Source organism: Pongo abelii, chromosome 7 (assembly GCF_028885655.2).
Source record: "Pongo abelii isolate AG06213 chromosome 7, NHGRI_mPonAbe1-v2.0_pri, whole genome shotgun sequence".
In the NCBI taxonomy this organism is placed as follows: Eukaryota; Metazoa; Chordata; class Mammalia; order Primates; family Hominidae; genus Pongo; species Pongo abelii.
Window position 1 is genome coordinate 75,666,077 of NC_071992.2, and position 15,569 is coordinate 75,681,645.

The window sequence follows — 15,569 nt, forward strand, 5'->3', positions numbered from 1 at the left end:
TTTCCTTTTGAATTGCTAGAATTAGATACACTATCCAGCGCTCCACTTGCTAAGTATACTTTTTAGTTTCCCATTGTATATTATCTAGAAATCGATTTAAATAACTTATCTTAAAAAGTGTCTCTTTTGGGGGCTTAATTTCTGGAATACCTTACATGTCTTAATTTATTTTTAAAGGATTTTGTGAGGCCCTGATTTTTTATTTTCTAAAAATTTTAATTTAAGCCGTCTTTGCAGTGGGCGATACCTTTCTAAGGGGTTGAGTGTTATTTCACCCCAGTTCTCTCTCGGTAAGGGAGGGAGTACTCAGTATACGTAGTAATCAAAGAGGAAACAAAATACGTGTCTTTATTTCTTCACTGATCTTGTCTAAGGATGACAAAAAATATCTTAGTGACTGTGACTTTAGCAGCATGGTTACCTGATTTATCCCAGTTATAATTACGTTTAGATTGCAGTAATGTCTAAGTACAAGGTAATTCCTATTTCAGAAATAACTTGAGCAGTGATTTTACGAAGTTGAATCCTTCTCCCAGCCCCCAGAGTACATCTGTCGCGCAGTGTTTTTGTCTTGCTGTTGCACAACAGAAGCCCTCCAGTCTTTACCCTAAAATGGCAGCTTTCATTTGACTGGGGCCCATTCATTGACAATGATAATAAAGAGGCTGAAAGCTAGATGCTTGGGGCATGGAGTAGGACTTGGTTTGCCTTTCTAGGTAATAAGTAGGAGACATTTTATGTCTTCCAGTTTGCTCAGGAAAAGTTTATTTTCCCTGAAAAATCTGTCTTGTAGAAAAAAGTTATAAAGTAAAATAATTTGGAAATGGGTAAAGGCTTGAGCAGCAAATTTTAGAAGCTAAATTTTCTTATTTTGCCCAATAGTGGAAATATGGCATTCTCTTTTTTGGTAATCTGCTGATAAAAGGACATAATGGATTTTTGTCAGGCTTGTAACAGGTGAATTTCCTTATCCTGGTACTCAAGAATTGGGATTGTTTTCCAGCACTGTGGGTTTTATTCTCTTTATATTTTCTAATTTTTTCTCCTGTTAGAGTGACCAAATTGAACCATGTTGAATTGTATCCTGGGTTTATGCTTTCGCGATTCAAATGAGTTTTCAGATAAGAAATGAATTATAATTTTAAAAGACTGGTATATGAGTTTTAAATTATTATATTCGTTTAATCAATGGCCTTATTTTTAAATTAGTTTTTTAAAAAAATTACTTTCTTTTATATGTTTTAACATGGAAGGCACAATACAGGAATGATAGAGTGGTTGTATCGGTAATGTTTAAAAACCCAAATATTTTCCTCTTTCAAGGAAAGAAATAACTTTTTTTCCCAAGTTGAAAATATAGAAGTCAAATTTATAACAACGTATTCAGTAACTTAGTTTGAAAATAGTACTTTCATAGATTCACCAGTATTTGGTCTAGTTTTTAATCAGTTCAACTTACAGGAACATTTCCTAAACTTTTTTCATAATGAGTCTTGTTTCTAGGTTAGCCTTACTTTTATTGAGTTAAAATGAATACCCATGAAGAGTACCTTTTAAATACAGTAACATCAAGGAAATGTTACAACCGTTTCTTCATACAGATGCGAAGTCAATAACATGTTATAGTTTTTAAGCAGTTAGGTCAAAATAACAGAAATATTTTGTTATGAGAGAATACACTGTAAATGCTTCTGTGTGCCTGCTGTGTAACCCATAAAAGCAATGTAAGTGCCAAGTTAGTGTAGTTCTTTCAAACCTAAGATTACAGCATTGTATTCCATATGCTTGAAAAAGTTTGCTTGCCACACAGTCACCATGCCTTTAGTTAATTTTGATTCAGCAAACCTTGGCAAGCCTTCCATGGTTAAAACAATAAAAGGCAGTACTTTCCCTCAGGGAGTGTACCGTCTAATAGCAGTTCTATAGGTAAACAAATATTCACATTTGACTTTTAAGATAAACTTATAAGTAATAGTTATCTTTCATCTTTCATTAACTAAATACAACCTTTTGGGTTTGATAGCAGACACCATGGCCATCTTAGAAACATCTAATATAAATATGGCATTGCAAGAATAAAAATGTTTAGTCAAGTCTGAGCAAATGGCTCTTAAAACTTCAACTTTGTAAGACAGTGATTCTTTTTCAGCAAATGATTTCTACATGTAAAAAGTAAGCACATAGTCACATAGCTAAAATCACCAAAAAGGATGGAGAAGGAACATCTTAGGTGATATTAAGATGATGTCAGCAATATATTGGCTCTATGGGACCCTTTCAATTGTCTTGTTCACTCATGTGGGCATATTTGTGTATCTTAAAAAAGATTTGTTCTTTTCATGCGATTGGAAATTCAGAATTTAGCATTTTTCTAGACAGGTTTCCAAAACCATTATAGATTCATTAGTTCAGGAGATACTATTTTCCCCTTTCTCTATAAAACTTTATTATTTAGTCTTTAAAAAAATTGTTGACATTCGAAGGTGACTGATGTTAAAATATAAAAGAAATTGAGAATCAATAATCGCTTAGTTTTTCTACAAAAAATACAAAGATGGAATGATTTATATCAATTTGGTTATCACTCAGGTTGCAGTGATGGCAGAGGTCCTTGGCTGATTATGGTGGTTGTTAAGCGCTAGGAAGGTAATTTAAAACGCCATGACTAGGTGTCCATATTTTATTTTTGTCAATAGATTAAAAATTGTAAATGAAATCACATCTGCATGATAAAAAGAAGAAATAGAAACAGGAAGTTGTAATGATATTGTCAAATAAAAATTCATTTTATACTCATTAGAGAATGATTGGATATTTAGAGTGTGAGGACCTTAGAGAGCTAGTTGAACTTTCTCATTTTACAGATGAAGAAACTAAAGCCCAGAGAGATTAATTTAATGAACTGCTTCTGACTGGCCACCCACTGTTGCAGAGCTTATCTCAGTTACAGTTGTCTTCCTGGTGCCTAGCATCGTGCGGGTGCAGGAGGGGTGCTGGCCTTGTCTTTGTTGGCTCTGGAAGAGTACAGCTCTTGCTCATGTTCTGACTCAAAAGTACCTTTAGGCTTTAGAATCCTACAGCATAGGACAACATAACTCTTAAAGGTGTTCCTAAACCAACAATAATTTGCTTCTGTTTTTGGAGGGTTTTTTTTTTAAATTGTGATTATCCATTTAGAAAAAATGCAGAGATAATTATTTCAAGATTCGACAACTGTTTTCACTTTAGATGCATGTATTGATCACCATAACTAGATTCCTGTTGCGTTTTAACTAATGTTAGGTGACTGACTGCAAACATGATTGTTTTTTCAGAGGAGGATTTTTTGGGGGTTTCTGTTCTGCTTTTACTTTGAAAATTAGAAATGTCTTTTTAAAAGTAAAAAATAATGTAGATATTTATGAAGAAACTTAACTTGTCAGTACAGGCTGATTCACTCTCAGGCTTGTTTGCTTATGCTAATGTGGAATCTAAGGCACTTTTTAAAGTGACCCTTTGAGCCTTGCTTCCTCTGTGCATGTCAGGATTGGCTTTCATGGCCACAGAATCTGGACTGTGATTAGTCTTCCTGTTTCATCTGTGGTTTTCCTCACTGATTCGGCTGTTTGTTGGGTACCTGCTACCTGAAAGATGCAATGCTATGAATTGGCAATATAGTGATGACATGAGAAGACATGGTAAACTCACACAAAAACTAGAGCTACTGTAAGGTCATAGGTGTGATGCAGTGGGTGCCAGGAGGAGTGAGAGCTTAAGACTTGGGGATTCCGTCAGTTGGGTGGGGTATTACCCCTTAGGAAGTGGCTTTAGCATTGCCATCTGTATGATGGTAGAAGAAGGGGTGAGGGCACTTCAGGCAGTGCCCCTCACCTGCAGTGAGGCTGTATGTTTGAGGCACTCAACTGCAAGATGAGACTCGAGGCAGGCAGTATCCAACTTGGTCAGGGCTTCCAGGATATCGAATTTCGGATTTTTGAAAAAAGCAGTAGGAACCACTGATGAGTGTTAAGCAGCATTTGACACGAGCAGAGTTGTGTTTTGAAGAAGATTGAATTGGTGGGTGCTGAGAGGACAGTAGGTTGCAGACAATATCCTGCCTGCTTTTGTTGTGTTCTGTGGGATGGGGAAATCACAATGATTTGGACTAGATTGGTGGTGGCCATGGGGATGGAGAGAAATGGACAGATTTGAGAGATATTTAACAGTTTCAACGAATAGGACTTGGGGATACACGCGCTCTCAAGAGGGAGATCTCAGGGCATATAGGTTTCTAGCATGTTCCCTGGTGGGCTGGTTGGCTATTGATCCTATTCACAGAGGCAAGAATCAGATTTGCCGAAGATTTGAGAAGGAAGCTCATGAGTTTTTGTAGCATATGATTGAAGTAGCTGATAATGGACCATGATAACGTTGTTTTATCGTTTGCATTGCTAGCGGCATTCCAGAACTTTAAAAAAAGTAATCTGCTAGCTTTAACCAAAAGATGTTGGACGTGGGGAGTCCATCAAGGAATGTGAATGGGTTCAGTGAAATGGAAGAGGGGAGGGAAGCCTTACTTGCTGAATACATAGCACTTTGCTTGTTACTTGCCTGATACATAGCACTTTGTAGGAGTTTGCTCATTCCAGGTTGAGCGTAGAATCCTGTGGTAACCAGACCTTGGCACATTTTGTTCTTCTGTATCTCCCCTTATGGAGGCTGCTTTCTGTTGCTAGTCACATATTAGGGCAAGGTCTTTGGGTTCCCGGCACGTGGGTGGCAGGTCCCCCATGTTCTCAGGGCTGCAGTCTCCCTCGGAGAGAGTTGTATTTTAGAAGATGGTTGTAGTCATACAGAAGCAAGGAAGGAGTGAATACATTATTTAAATAAATGTGGAGAAGAATACCAATGTTTATCAGAATACTTACCTGGTTTTTAGTGGAGTATGTATAAACCAGTTTAATAAGTAAATTACCTTCAAAGTTACTTTGTTCGGTTATTATGAAAAGTAGATTGTAAAGCATGGTTGCTGGTGGCAAATGAGCGATGCTGTTACACCCAGAAAAGCTTCTGAATTGCTGACGTTAATGTTATATAAGATAAATTATGAAAATACGGGACAGTAATTTTGAAGCTTTTTTAGGGAAGTATTTGTATTTTTGTGTTTGCCAGGTAATATGGGTGATAATGTTATCCTTTTTGTTATAGATCAAATTTTGTTCCTGTATGCATAAAGATAACCTTCCTGGGACTCAGTGTCTTTAATTAGGGGTCTGTTTCAAAGATACTTTTATTGTCATTGTGTGTTCCTCATGGGCCTTTCTGGTGGCCATTGTGACTCAGTCAAGTCTTCTGGGTTCCTTCCTGTCTTGCGTTGTTTGTAGGGACATGCTTCATGTGAAAGTTTACCTTCACCTGCAGTAGTTTTGAGTGATTATTTGAATAAGCTTAAATTCTGGAGAAGTAATGTTTCCACGTGTGGAATGGCAGGAAAACTTGGTGCACTAACTTCAGCTTCAGATGGGCTTGTGCCAACTACTCTGTGGCAATTTATATCTAATACTATTTCTTCAACTTGCCAGTTTTTCTTAAAAAAAAAAAAACCCCTTTAAAATACATTCTGTCATTAGGTCCATCCAGCAGTGTATTCTTAGGGTGTAAGAGATCATTTCTAAGAGGTGTAGACATCGAATGGAAAGGCACATGCAGGCCCCTGTGGATGTGGCTTTAATGGAAGAATAGAGGGGATGCTTCTTCGGGGCCTGCCTTCTCTCCTGGCATCTGCAGTGGCTGAGGAGGCAGCAGAGGTCATGTGGTGGATTTGAGTTTTCCACTATGTATTTCATCAGGATGAGGTTGGGCAAATAGCCATCTGCTGCTGAGCAGGGACCATGTGCGACCTGGGTTTCCACACGTAGCCTTTGTGTAGGGAAGGGCATGGAATTAGACACATGTGTTAGTTTGGACACATCACTTCCTTTCCCTAGTATCCTCAGTGTAAAACAGTCAGATTTCTATACCATATTTGCAGTATGTCTAAAAAAGGGTACATGGCACCTTAGTAGTTAATTTTCTTTCTAGTTCTGCAGCAAGTTTGGGGAACTACTTTAACTTTTTAGAGGCCACTGTGTCCTCTTTTCATCATTTTGAAAGAAACCACAAACATTCTATTTGTTTTCCATTTTTGTTTTGTTTCGTTTTCGTGATGGGATCTTACAATACTGTCCAGGCTGGATTCTAATTTCTGAGCTCAAAGGCTTTTCCTGCCTCAGCCTCCCAAGTAGCTGGGATTACTGGCATGCACCACTGTGCCGTGTTACATCAACATTTTAGAAATCTGTTGATATTTAAAACATAATTAGCAAATGTGCATATTATTTCAACACACCTAAAAACTATTAAACATCTTTAACATAATACTAAGCAGTCAAATAGTGAGAAGTCCCTTGAAGAATTATAAGCATGCCTTTAGTTTCCAAGGCAGTGCTTGCTAGCATACTAAGTGAATAATAAAATCAGTTTGAGCACAGGAATATGATTAAAAAAAATACCCCAGTTGGTGATGTATTTTGAAGTGTATAAGCCTAGCAATTATTTATGGTTAGAACTGGCACTATATTGAAATTGTTAAGCCCACATCCTTAAATAATTTTTTAAAAGTTTTTGTTAAAGTGTTTTATGTTCTTGTATACTTGGCCTCGTTTGTGCTTGAAATTTTGCTTTCATTAATCGCAAGTGTACCGATCTTGCAAGAAAAATCATGCATATTCATCTTGAGAATTTCAAAATCTTGATTAACAGTGTACCCCACCCTTAAGTATATGTTGGGCCAATCAAGTAAAATAGTGCAGAAATAATAAAACAATATTAAAAATAACAGTAATAACCATAATGACTGGCTGTTATTTCCAGTTGGGTAGTTACCCAGCTGAGTGTTGTCATGGATCATTTCATTTCCTCATCAAAGCAACTCTAGGTAATAGGTAGAATTATTATCCCTGTTTTACAGATGAGGAGACTAAAAGGGATGAGAAGTTAAATTACCCAGGGCCATACATTTCTAGCACGTGGTGGAGGAGGAATTTGAATCCAGATGAGCTAGACTCCACAATCTGTGTACATAAGCATCGTGCTGCTGTTGCCACCTAGACCAGCTCTGGAGCTTGCATTGTTGCTGTCTTAATAGACAAAGGTGTGTTAAAAATATCCATGCCATGCTGTGATGCTACCTATTGCTGTGTCTTACCAGCCCAGGCTATTTTTTTCTGTACTTCCTCTGTTGGTGCCTGCTGTAGTTGTGGGGCCATATGTCATGGGATGTCTTTGTACCTAAAACGACCAGGTCCTTGCCTTTCACACTTAAGGCCCTTCTACTCACATGGAGATGAGGAGAAGAGTTGTTCTTGTGGAGGTTGCCTTCTGAGGCGGCTGAGAATTTGAGTTTTGATGTCAGATGGATAAGGGTGTGAATCATAAAAATGGATATAATAAATTCTCCTAACTGCCCAGGATTATGGTGAAGATTAAGTGAGATACTCTACCTAACACACTTGGTATAGCATATGGCATATTCATTGAGTAGTTACTATTTTTATTAGTTCAGTTTAATCATTGAACTTATCAAATCATATGTATTGATTTTACTTTTGTTTTAAAAAGTCCCTCAAACCATAATCCTACAGATGACTGGACAAGAATGAGTGGCCTAAAATGGTGACTGGCTACACAATTTTCATTTTTCTTCAGGAGAAGACATTTGAAAATAACATCTTTATGTACCTTTGTCCATCAGTGCAACTAGATGTTATTTGCCTAATTCTCTTGTTGATTATATAGAGTTGATTCAGATATCCCAGGTACTAAAAGTGACAGGTTTGAGGGAGTGCTAATCTCTTGTCCTGAAGATGTTCATCTCCTACCAGAGTTATGGCTGTCCTTCTAGTGAAACAGTCATTTCTTCTTTGTCCCAAATCTGCAATTCTCCAAACATGGTGGGTGATGTTATCCTAGATGATCAGTGGTGTAGGCATGTTTGATCAGCTCTGGGATATTACGGTTTTCTGATTTAGACCAGAGGTCACAGGGTGTTCTCAAAATCTATAGGAGCTCCAGATTCTCAAATCTCAGAAGCTTTGATTCCTCAGTCCCTTCCTCCCAGGTTCTCTTTACCATGTAAAGAGGAGACAAGATGGTATCTGAAATGGGAGTAGGCTTGGGTTGGGGTCAGGGTTGTGATTAGCAACTAGAACATAAGAAGGTTTCTTAGAAAAGGGAAGGCTCTGGGGTAGCCTACTTAGAATCTCACTGCTATCCAGATTGGCAGGGAAATGGAAGAGATGGAGTATAGACAATTTTCATTTCATTCTATTCTATTTCTTTACTTGAAAATGACTTGGAGTAACAAAATAAATGAGTCAAAAAGTAAATAACTGATAACGTGTGGATTTATGGGAGATCCTGGTACTATTCTAACTTTACTGCAAGTTTGCAACTGTATCAATATCAAAAGTTTTAAAAGAACAGTGACTCCAAGGGGTTGATGTCAGTAGCTAACATTTGTGGAGCATAAAGTTTGTGTCACTTAGCATTTTGCTAAGCTATTTACATGAACTATTTTTGCTGAATCCTAAAGTAGGATTAGTCAAAATGCTGAGGTAGGAACAATAATTGCTATTTTACAGGTGAGGAGGTTGTTTAATAAATTTGTCTAAGATCATAGTTTTTAATGAGTAGTGTTGGGACTCAAAGCAGGACAGGCTCATTTAACAGCCTGTAGCATTAACTGCTCTGCAGAAATTGCTTTGGATAGTCCCATCAAAACAACCTAGGTCTTAGAAGGATAGGAACAACAAACATCATGATCTTACACACCTGCACTTTCTAGCACCAGCTCCTGGAGAAAAATCGAGAGGCGGAACGGTGTCTGTTAACAGATTATAGTCAGTGAGGCCTCTTTTCTCAGATGTTGTATCTTATCAATGGGAGACATTTTCAACCTGAAAGACACATGCTCATTACAAGACTTAGTAGTGCTCCAACCCTGTTTTCACTTATCAGTCCAAGACGTAGCCGACATCAAAGTGTTCAGCTTATTACAGAATTGACTTCCTCAAAGTTTCTCTCAGTGTTTATCCAAGATGTAATTCACTTAGCATCTTTATCTCGCTGCACAGGACTAGAGTTGTCTTCGAAAAAACTCAGGATACCACTTGGCTCTAGATCACAGTACTTGTTCCTCGTATTTGCGTTAACTTGTGTGAATATGCAGCCTCCGTGAAATATTTGCATACTGCCTCTGTGAACACACAGGACAACAGACTGTCTTCCACAGTCATACACTCAGTCATACTCTCAAATAGATATAGAGTTCAAATGTATAAATCAGTAGTCTTATATGTTACAGGGTGGGTGGATGTTCCTTTGCCAGGGGATTAAAAAAAAAAAATCCCAAGTCTTAATACTGCTTTCTCCCACACGAATAGTCTATGATGGTGTATTTTTGGATTTTGTACATGTTTATAGTTTTTTTCTTTTCACAATTTTGAATAAACTGTTGATTAGCTTGAGTATGATAAGCCTCTACTTAAAATGTAAATTTTGCTATTTTTGGTGCACTTAATATTTTAATATTTGTCTTAATTGTGTTAATTTTCAGAGCTGTGTTTATCACCAGATTTAGTATGTTAACTTTTCAGGGTTCCCACTTATTAAAAAAAAATAAAAAATAAACAAACATCTGGGCTGGTGTATGAAGCAAACCTCCAGTTTTATAGGGAACTTTGTGGCTACTCTGGGGTGCTAAGAGCCTTCCATTTAGCTGCTAAAGGCCAGCAGCATAAGGAAAACTGTCTTACATGCTGTCAAGTACATTAATAAGGACACAATTCAAGGACATAAGTAATTTCCCCACACTGTGGAGCACACAGGTGGTGATACTGCTATAGCTGAATTGCTGGCTGGCAGGCAGTGCCACTGCCGTAGCACCACAATTTTCATTTTTGTTGTTGTTTTACTGTTGTCTTGGTGTGGTGAATGGTTGGGCTATGGGAGTGGCACAAAAACCCAGGCCATACCTAGCAGAATGGTTGACAGTCGCCGACTCCCTGTCATTTTCTGCAGCTCAGTATTTTCAGGTCAGGGAGCTGCCCATGTCATTGGCATCTTTCTTTGTTTTCTTTCTTTCTTTCTTTTTGACGGAGTCTTGCTCTGTCTCCCAGGCTGGAGTGCAGTGGCGTGATCTCGGCTCACTGCCCACCTCCATCTTCTGGGTTCAAGCAATTCTTGTGCCTCAGCCTCCCGAGTAGCTGGGATTACAGGTGTGTGCCACCACTCCTGGCTAATCTTTATATTTTTAGTAGAGATAGGGTTTCGCCATGTTGGCTAGGCTGGTCTCGAACTCCTCACCTCAGCTGATCCACCTCGGTCTCCCACAGTGCTGGGATTACAGGTGTTTGTGCCCAGCCGACATTATTCTTTATGGATCACTACCATAATAATATCAACAATAATAGTGTCTTTATTTGGCAAACCTGTAACATGACTCTTCTTTATAACACTGCTTCAGCCTGCTGTTGATCTAGTGAGTGATTTGACTTGTTTCACCTAATACTAGGCGAGAGGTAAGAAAAACGAGTCTTTTTATTCAAGGCATTAAAGCATTAATTCATATATTTATACAGTTTACTTGTGCATCTTTTACTCTCCTGATACTCTACTTCGTGTACGGAACCCCCATCCCCCTTTTCTCACTGTTTTGAGACAGGTGCTTAGAAGGTGCTTGTCCATTATCCCCCAGGCAGAAAAAGTAAAGTCGTAGTCGGTACTTGAGTTGCATGGGGAGGAGGGAATGATTGTCTCTGAGCCTGGGCTTCTGCCTCAGTCCTGCAGCTAATGTTCTTACCCACTCCTCCCTTCCACCTCACCAGGATTAAGAAGGTACAGAGTTGTTTTGCAGAAATAATGCATCCATTGGTCTTTAAGGAAGATTAGAATAGTGAGCTGGACCAAGGTAACTTTCTTACCTGTTTTCTCCAAGAAACTCGTAAAATGGGTTTGTTTTAGATTATTTTAAAGACCCTGTGGAATTTGTAAAAAGTTTATCTGGTAAGTTTAGAATGCCTGAAAAAATAGATATTTATTGGGAGTTAGAATTAGACAGTCACTTAGGGTGCTTGTTAAAAATGCAGATTCCTCAACTCCACACCAGATTTATTAAATTAAATCTCCCTGGGTCATCTAGAATCTGAATTTTTATCAAGGTGCTTCTGATGTACTCTGAAACTTGTGAAGCAATGTGGTTAGACCAATATGTTATGCAATGAACGTACTTTGGAAATATGAAAAGTTTAGAAAATGGCAAGGAATATGCTTGTCCATCATTCATATGATAAGAATTGCAAAAATTCTTACAGTATATTTTGGAATATTGCAAGTTATGTTATTCTCTTACATGTAACTGAATGTGGCTGCTGTGTGACACACTAATTACTATAAAGGTGAAGATGGATGACTGATTAAGAGTTTGAAACCATAGTCTTTAAAGGTGGTGCTAAAAGGGTAGAAGATAGATTGCTTTGTATTTATTTGTTAAATTTTATTTTCATTTCTACCACTGAGTAGTTAAAAGCTTGTTTTGTATATAGTTCTGGTTTAAATGGTAGATGTCTGCAAAGCTAATAGGTTTATTAAGCTACAGTAACTATTTTGGGGCAACCATTTCAAGCCAGTGTTATTTCCACATGCATATAATACATTTAAAATGAGAATCATCTTAAAAGGTAATTTAGTGAGTAGGTTAGTGCTTTCTTGGAGGACTTGTTAGCATAATTTTGTGTAAGACAGGATGCTTATATGAAAGGCATAAAGGAAGCACATAAGGCAGCTTTTTTCCTGGCCCTTCCCCCATTCCCCTCCCTTTTGGATAGAGGCCATACTGACCACCCCTCTTCCTGACACCTCAGGTTATCCTGGACCTTGGCCCAAGGCGTCATTAGGGTCCTGAGCTTTCCCTTTCATGCTGCCTCAGTTCCTTATTCCTTTTCTTCCTACCCTCTAAATATAGCCTGTTCTCAGGGGTTTGATCCTGGCATCCTCTGGGTCTAGTTCAGGCCCACAGCAAACTCATTTGCTACTACCTCCTACGTCTGTATTCTTATTTCTCTTATCTCCCCCAAACTCCTATCCTTAATGTTCCCAATCTGTTTAAACCAAAGTCATCATAACAACTCCTTCTTCCTGCAAAAGCACGAAAGAAAAGTGTGAAACTTCAAGCCCAGCCCTTTCTCTTGAACTTAAGCTCTGCACTGCAAGTCTGCACTGGTGGTATCAGGTCCTGGCGACCCAGCTGATGGGCTGCTCCAGACTCCACTTCCTGTGTCCTGGCCTGTTGGCATCTTTGTTCCCTCCACTATGTTGTGCCCTCCCCGACACCCCCTTGGCGGTCAGAACGCGGTCCCAAGCCTGCTAGGTCATTATGGTCACTGTCAACTGGCACGGGTGGGGAGAGTACAGCAAAGACCCATGTTAGGGGGACCCTTTCCTTGCTTCCTTCCTGCTCTCCTGTGGAACAAGTCCCTGTCTGTCTGCTGCGCCCTTCAGACCTTGCCACCCCATTGCTCCTGCCGCTCAGCCTTCCTTGGGGCACCTGCAGAGAGAGGGTCCCCCCTGCAGCTCGGCTCCTCTGGCAGGGCTTGTGGGATGCCTTCCACAGGCAAGACCTCTGTTGCTGCTGAGCCCCAACAGTTTAGTGTCCAGGCTCCCTGTCTTGGGCAGGGCAAGTTTGCCCTGTGCCTGTGGCCTGTCCTTCCCTGGCCTCCTCAGTGACCGAGGTGCTAGCCCCTGCTCAGCCCTCTCCCAGCTGGATTAGAATGTGGGTGGGAAGAGGAGGTGAGTTATTCTGGCCTGCTCAAACCCATTACCACATTCCTGACGTCTGATTGGAACACATTTTCCCATGGTAGCTTTATTATGGTTAGGCACTGGCGGGACACCGTGGGTTAGCCCAGTGCTTTTGTAGGTTAGCACAACAATGTCAATAGCATAATGTTATATCCAAGGGAAAGTGATCCAACTAGCAGCTGAAGGCCTTTTGGGGAGGAGCTGCTTGCTCCTGTGAGTCCCCGTGGGGAACTGTCCTGTAGAGTGTCATGCCAGCACCATGGAACCATTTGGTGGCACAAACATCAGAGCAGTCACCTGCCTTGTCAGTGGGCCCTCGGGTGGGTTTCAGAAAGCTGGGCCTATCCATACTCATAAGCGTGAACTTTTACATAAAGAACCATGACTGGCAATTCTAAGAAGGACTTTAATGAATGCAAAGGCATGGCCACTAAAGACAAGGAAAGAATTCAATAATGTTTTCGGATTGACATCTGTAAAGAGCAAATGGCAATTTTGGTGTGAGGCTTATAACAAAATCTTTTTGGCTTTTGGAAATGTAGATGTGCCTGGTGAAAAATGTTATTAACTTTTTTCAAAGATAAATAAGAACCATGAGCAGGCAGATCTTTAGGCTGTTGCTACTAACTTGTCGGTATAACTTTAATGTTTGTGAAGGTGTGCAGATGTAAGATTATGGCTTTGCTAAGCTCTGTGGGAGATACTAAAAATGTTACTCCTAGTTAGGTAGAGCAGGTTAACACACTTATGACCCTGTGGAACAGGACAGCACAGTCTGTAATTAAGTGCTAAGAAGGTGTGATGTGTTGTAGTCATTGTATAGTGGAGAAAGAAATCAGAAAGCGTGACTTGCCCTCTCCTTTGATAAGTTAGAGGAACTGAGTGATAATGTGAAAAAAATCACGGAGAGGCTGTCAGCCAAGGGTCCTGGCAGGGAGCAGGTGGCCAGCCCAGAACATCCTGCAAGGACCAGGGCAGGAGCCCTTTGTCTCTGGTGTCCTCCCGGGAGGGCAGCTTTGCAGGAGCTATGGCCCCCAGGGAGAGCAACACAGCCACTGCCACCCCCTGTCGCCCTCCCCACCTCAACCTTCAATTCAAGGACCAGTCTTCTGGGACTCAGGGAAGATCAGTTAGCCTGCCCTGAGGGAGAGGGGCAGCAGGTTGGATAGGTAGGGAGAGGTTGAGCAGTGGTGAAATTGGAAGCTTAGACTGGGTGAGATTCTGACTTATATTACATGATGGAAATGGAGTTGAAAGGTTAGTTTGGCAGCATGTGATGGATTGCAGTTGAAGAGAGACTAGAGGCAAAAAGTCAGAGGCTGTTGAAATAGCCCAACCAGAAGGTGGTGGAGCTTTGGCTAGGCGGGGAAAATGGACTGAGAGAGGAAAAGATGCAGCCATGGACATTCAGGGTAGGGGAAACAGGGACAAGGAGCCGCTCCACAAGGCCTGGTGTGGAGCAGAGAATAGCTTAGAAAGCCTCCTTTCAAGAGAAGTAAGGTTGACATTTGGAACTTAGATTTGATCCAGAATAGAAAATATTTGAGCAGGGAGAGATGTGTAAAAAGATCACCTTAGAAAGGTTTAGAAATAAAGCTACTCCATTGATAAAGGTCTGCAACTTACAGGTCAAGAAAATAGGTATCTAACATTTGAAAACAAGTTTTAAAATAAACTTCTTATAAAAATGATTTTGGAACATATAATTTGACATTGTTTTTATAAATATCCTTATAACATTGGGTACAGTCAGAATAATAGGACAGAATTTGGTATTAGTATTATACTTTCAGAATCAAACTAGCACAATGATAATAGCACAAGAGGGCTACAGAAATGCAGGTACTAGAAATTGAAGTTTATCATTTTAGCATACTTGACCTTTCATTTGGATGTGTGTGTTGTAACGTTGGGAAGCATTGTCTCATGTTTTAACAACTCTAATACTTGTGTATGGGTCTATTAAAAAGGCACATCAACACATTCTGTGAGAGAATACAACAGAGAAACAATTGCAGTCTGAAAGAAAAGCAGTCAAGGATTTAAGTAGGTAATGTATAGAAAGCAAACTTAATTGTCAGTAAACACAAAAATTTCCAAATTATGGAATAATTTAAAAATGCAAATTAAATTAAAATGATATACTTCTCCTTATTAAATTAGCCGAGACTTAAAAATATTCTTCATGCTGCTAGAATATGGTGAGACCTGCACACTCACTGTTGCCTGAAGTTTCATGAGTATAAACTTCTTTTTTTTGTGTGAAGAAAGTAGAGACTGTGTGTATAAATACCTTTACAAATGGCCATTCCTGCTTAAAAATATTCTTTATGCTGCTAGAATATGGTGAGACCTGCACACTCACTGTTGCCTGAAGTTTCATGAGTATGAACTTCTTTTTTTTGTGTGAAGAAAGTAGAGACTGTGTGTATAAATATCTTTACAAATGGCCATTCCTGTTGTATCAGTCATCTATCCCAAGGAAAAATCTAAAATCCAGTCAACTGTTATAAGCCACAGCATTTCCTTTTGACATTGAAAAATTGAGAATAGTTAAATTTATGCTGTAGTCATGTTAGAATGTCATGCAGGCACTGAAAATCATGTTTTTGAAAAATATGAAGCTTGAAAGAGTACAAAAGAACATACTAACTGTATCATGATTAGTTTTATACAAATTAAATTTTTACTTT

At 39.3% G+C, this 15,569-nt stretch overlaps 1 protein-coding gene across 6 annotated transcripts in view; it reads left to right on the forward strand.

Annotated features, from left to right (window-relative positions):
• The window catches only part of CHD7 (chromodomain helicase DNA binding protein 7), a 187,821-nt gene that overhangs the window by 1,770 nt on the left and 170,482 nt on the right, over nt 1-15,569 (forward strand). The gene's annotated exons all lie outside the window — the stretch shown is intronic.